The sequence below is a fragment of the Callospermophilus lateralis genome, chromosome 18, assembly GCF_048772815.1.
Source record: "Callospermophilus lateralis isolate mCalLat2 chromosome 18, mCalLat2.hap1, whole genome shotgun sequence".
In the NCBI taxonomy this organism is placed as follows: Eukaryota; Metazoa; Chordata; class Mammalia; order Rodentia; family Sciuridae; genus Callospermophilus; species Callospermophilus lateralis.
The window spans coordinates 7,429,116-7,435,115 of NC_135322.1; positions in this window are offsets into that span (position 1 = coordinate 7,429,116).

Consider the following 6,000-nt stretch of genomic DNA (forward strand, 5'->3'; position numbering starts at 1 on the left):
ATCCACACAGTCCTGTTCTACCCCTGTGTGACTCTGCCCTCATCCTGGCCACCTCACACACGTACTTCAGTCACTGCTGTGGAGTTTTTGAAAGGAGAGTCAGAACCAGGATATCCCGTTGCTGATCTGTACTCAGAACCACGTGACCTTAGGCACGTCACTTTCTCTTTGATCCACACTGCTGGAGGGAGACTCTGTGGGACTACTTGGCACATATGGTCTGTGGCCTGGCCAGCAGCCCTGGAGCTGGAGCTCCAACTTCTTAGGGCAGCAGCTGTCCCACGCTACAGCCTCTCACTCCCTCTGCCAGCCATTGCTCAAGGGCAGTTAATGGGCCTCAGGGCCCAAGAGGAAATCTGGAGGCCCTGGGAGCATTCTTCTTTTGATAAGAGAATCTGCAAGCGCTGGCTCTTCTTCCTTCCATCCTTTTTTTTTTTTTTTTGTTACTGGGGATTGAACCCAGTTGCACGTAACCCAGAGCCACATCCCTAGCCTTTTTTTTTTTTTTTTTTTTTAAAGAGAGAGGTGAGAGAGAGAGAGAGAGAGAGAGAGACAGAGAGATTTTTTTTTTTAATATTTATTTTTTAGTTTTTGGCGGACACAACATCTTTGTATGTGGTGCTGAGGATCGAACCCGGGCCGCACACATGCCAGGCGAGCGCGCTACCGCTTGAGCCACATCCCCAGCCCCCTAGCCCTTTTTGTTTTTCTTTTTTTTTTTTTTTTTTTTTTAAATTTTGAGGCAAGGATTCGCTAAATTGCTCACTAAATTGCTCAGGGCCTCTCTAAGTAACTGAGGCTGGCCTTGAATTTAGGATCCTCTTGCACAACCTCCCAAGCCTTTGGGATTACAGGCGTGGGCCACCTTACCTGGCCCCTCCCTCCTCTGACTATTAATGGTTGGAACTGTTGCAGCCATTTTGTGCCCATAGAGTGTGGTTGCCCTCACTCTTAACATGGCAGAGCACTAAGGTGAGAAATTTCTAGTCTTCCTATGAAAACTCTGTTTCTAGATTCCTTTGTTTTGTTTTCAAAAAAAATCAAAAAAAGACAAAAACCTGCTTAAGCCCCTTTTGTCATGTCATGTGTTCTTTGTGACTTGCAGTTTGGTTGTGGGGTGATTTGCTGCTAAAGTCCCTTTGCTTTTTTGTATTTCTCTATGGCCTGGGCTGGTGGCCAGTTGAAGATATAGGACAGATTTTATTTTATTTATTTATTTATTTTTGCGGGGGGTGGAGGTACTGGGGATTGAACCCAGGGGCATTTAATCACTGAGCCACATCCCCAGTCCTATTTTGTATTTTATTTAAAGACAGAGTCTCTGTGAGTTGCTAAGTGCCTCCCTAAATTGCTGAGGCTGGCCTTGAACTCACGATCCTCCTGCCTCAGCCTTCCAAATTGCTGGGATTACAGATGTGTACCACCACGCCTGGTTTATAGGACAGAGTTTTAAACTAAAAGACCTGAAGAGTTTTGTCAGGAGAGGGTAAGTAGCCATCGGTATGAGATGAAGGGGTCAAAGGCCCTCCTGGGGACACTGAGGATCCGAGAGGAACAGCAGTGTTTTGAAGATCAGTTTTGAAGATCATTGACTTGCAACAGCAACTAAGATTAAGAGCTGGGTGCAGGGGGCCAGGTGTGTGTGTGTGTGTGTGTGTGTGTGTGTGTGTGTATGTGTGTGTGTGTGTGTGTGTGTGTGTATGTGTGTGTGTGTAATCCCAGCAGCTCAGGAGGCTGAGAAGCAGGAAGATGGAGAGTTCAAGGCCAGCCTCAGCAACCTAGCAAGGCACTTAGCAACTCATGAGACCCTGTCTTTAAATAAAATTCAAAATAGGGCTGGGGATGTGGCTCTGTGGTCGAGTGACCTGAGTACAATCCCTGGTACCAAAAAAAAAAAAAAATATTGATTAGGTAGGGAAATGTGAACATGCCTTAGGTTATTAATTAATGAGTAAATATTTTCTTAATTTTGGTTTTAGCTTTGAACTTAGTAAACATCGATGATGTTACCTACATAAACTGAAGCTCTCAAGGGCTTTTCAATATTTTTAAGAGTATCAGGGGGTCTCCGGACCAAAATGTTTTGAGAACTGCTGTCTGTGAGCCCTGCCTGGCACACAGCAAGCTCATGTGTGGGTTAAATAATAGAATACATGGCAGATCTGAGACTGCGGCAGTTCTTCTCAAAGGAACGTTGTTTCTAGTTTTGCATTTGCAGACATTTAAAAAGGGTCCAGGTTTTTTCTGTGTGAGATGGACATTCTGGGAAGGTTGAGTGTTTGCTTGGCATTATTGCTTCATTTATTCAATTTGCATTGTAAATGTGATTCTTAGAGTGAAGAATTATTGGGGTACACACATTCAAATTTCAGATAACCCTCTTACATTGCCTAATGGGACATGAAGGTTTTTTGTTTGTTTGTTTTGTTTTTCCATAGTAGCTATTAAACCCAGGGGCTGTTAAACACTGAGCCACATTCCCAGCCTTTTCTTTTTCTTTTTTCTTTTTATGTGGTGCTGAGGATCGAACCCAGTGCCTCACCAGTGCTAGGCAATCGCTCCATTTTATTTTTTTTTGTGCTGGGTTAAGAAGCACTTAACCACTAAGTCACGTCCCCAGCCCTTTTATTTTTCATTTAGAGACAAGGCCTTGCTAAGTTGCCGAGGCTGGCTTTGAACTTGTATTCCCCTAGCCTCAACTTCCAAGTCATGGGGATTACAGACGGCACATGCCCAGCCTCCCTCCCTCCTTTCTCTTTTTCTTTTTCTTTCTTTTTTGGTACCGGGATTGAACATGGGGCACTTTAACACAAAGCTGCATCCCCAGTTCTATTTTTTTAAAAAATGTTTTTAAATTAAATTTTGAAATAAGGTCTTGCTAAATTGCCCTAGCTGGCCTCAAACTCGCAGTTCTGCCACAATCTACCTGGTACCTGCACCAGCTTGGCCAGTGTTCAGGAGGCCCTATGAGACCCTTGATCTGATCCCCAGCACTGTCTCTCCCCCTCAAAAAACTATTTTTATGTAATTGTCTCAGTGTCACTAATCATGTTTAACAGTCATGCCTTTTAGACATAAGTATTTTTATTGATTTCCAAAAAGAAACAACAATTTATAATGAATCAAAGAAACCTGAAGTAGTTTAACTGCTAACACTGTCAGCTCAAAGGTAATGAACTGGTCAAGAAAAAACACCATTTATTTTATGTAGGAACATCCAGTACCTTAAAATATAAATCGTTATAATAAAAAGGACAATATATTTTCAGTGCCACAAAAAAGATTATATCTATGCATACCTTCTATGTTAGGAGAAAAAAATGGGAGTAAGATAACATTGAATGACAATGATGTGAATAAAGTTAACACTATTAAATTGTATGCTTAAAAATGGTTAAGATTGTAAATTTTCTGTTATGTGGTTTTGCTACAATTAAAAACCTCAAAAAGGGCTGGGGATGTGGCTCAAGCGGTAGCGCGCTCGCCTGGCATGCGTGCGGCCCAGGTTCGATCCTCAGCACCACATACAAACAAAGATGTTGTGTTCGCCGAAAACTAAAAAAAAAATAAAATATTAAAAAATTCTCTCTTAAAAAAAAACCTCAAAAAACATTTTTTAAATTGAGGGAAAGAAAACCAATGGTTTAAATAAATCAGATAAGGAAATCTCAACTAAATCTTGCAACCACAGCCGGCGCTGGAGTCAGAAGCCGCTGCGGGGTACCTGCAGTGCTATGTGGAGGCCAAGTGTTGGCACAGTCTCAGAATATAGAGAAGGGAAAGGCAGTTTTACAGTCCAAACACAGTTTCAGCAGTTTGCAGTGTCTCTAAATGAAACACAAAGTGGTGGTTGAGTGCCCCTGAGTTCAATCCCCAGTAACCAAAAAAAAAAGAAGTTGGACACTACCTCACACCAGGAGGGATTCATCTGGATGTGGCTACAGCCATCCTGGTGGTCACTACCATCCCTCCTGCCAGGTGACTCTGGCATGCCTTAGAGGGTAAACACAGTCACTAAGACACTCAGGTGAGCATTTAGAGCCAGCCGCTGTCCGGGCATTTGGTTTGTTAATAGTTTGACATAATAGTATTTTCCTCTATAATTTTTATTTATGTATTATTATTATTATTATTATTATTATTTTGGTATTAGGGATTATTATTATTATTATTATTAATATTATTATTATTATTTTGGTACTAGGGGCCCTCGACCACTGAACCACATCCCCAGCCCTATTTTGAATTTTATTTAGAGGCAGGGTCTCACTGAGTTGCTTAGCGCCTTGCTTTTGTTGAGGTTGGCTTTGAACTCACAATCCTCCTGCCTCAGCCTCCCCAGCCGCTGGAATTACAGGTGTGCACCACCATGCCCAGCTGTATTATGATTATTTTTTAAATTATTTTTTTCAGTTGTAGTTGGACACAATAATCTATTTTTATGTAGTGCTGAGGATCCAACTCAGCACCTTGTACTTGCTAGGTGAGCGCTCCACCGCTGAGCCACAACCCGAGCCCCTTATGCATTATTATTATTGTTAATTGTTATTATTTTTTAATTTATATATTTTTAGTTGTAGGTGGACATTATACTTTTATTTTGTTTTTATGTGGTGCTGAGGATCAAACCCAGTGCCTGACACATGCAAGCGCTCTATCACTGAGCCCCAACCACAGCCCTATTATTATTATTATTATTATTATTATTATTATTATTATTATCATCATCATCATCATTATTATTATACCAGGGATTGAATGCAGGTGTGCTTAGCCACTGAGCCACATCACCAGCCGTTTTTATTTTTATTTTGAGATGGGGTCTTGCTAAGTTTAGGGTTTCATTAAGTTGCTGAGGCTGGCTTTGAACTTGTAACCCTCCTACCTCAGCCTTCCAAGGCACAGGGATTACAGGCATGTGCCACCACACCTGTCTTAAGTATTATTTTTTGTTAATTTTTGATGGCGATGTTTTCTAGTAAGCCAGGTCTATCTGGCTGTATGGCTGGTCTTTGTTGAGCTTAGCATATCAGCCGCTTTTTCGGCCTCAGGGCACAGGAATCTTCCTGTCTGGCTGCTGCCGGAGACATGCTTCTATCTCACCACAAGCTTCTGTCTCACCACATGCTTCTGTCTCCAAGTCGCTAATAAATTGCCTTCTGTGCAATTCTGACTTGTCACCTCTCTCTCCTGTCACTCATCGTCCTCCTTTGGCACTCATCGTCCTCCTTTGGCACTCATTCTCATATACAAACACATCATATACAAACACATCACCGAAACACATCATATACAAAAATTAACTCAAAACTGATTAAGACTTAAAACTATTACTTTCTTAGAAAACAAAAATAAAATAGGAATAAGTCTTCAGGATCTGGGATTTTTAAATGGTTTGTTTTTGTGTGTTTGTTTTTCCTTTTCGTAGTACTGGGGATTAAACCCAGGGATGCTTTACCCCTGGGCCACACCCCCAGTCCTGTTAGCCCTTTTTAATTTTTGTTTTGAGACTGGGTCTCTCAAATTGCATTGCCCAGGCTGGCCTTGAATCCCAGGCCTCCCATGAGCTCGGCAGTGCTCTTCCACAAATCCTCCTGCCTCAGGCTTCCAGGGATTGCAAGAGAGTGCCACCATGCCTGGCTTGAAATGGTTTCTTAGATATGACACCAGAAGCACAAAGAGCAGAAGAAAAATAGGGAAATTGGACTTTACGAAAATAAAAAACTTCTGTGCATTTCAGGGCACTACCAAGAGAACGAAAAACCCACACAACGGGAGAAAAGCATGCATCTGGTAAGGGTCAATCCAGAATGACAAAGATTCCCACAGCTCAGTGATAAAGCCTGGCGTGTGGTGATGCCTGGATCCCAGAGGCTCAGGAGCCTGAGTGGGAGGGTCACAAGTTCCAGGAGAATGGCCAGTTAGAGGCCAGCTCTCCCAGGTTAGCAAGACCTGTATTAAAGGGGCTGGGGATGTAGCTCAGAGATGGAGTGCCCCTGG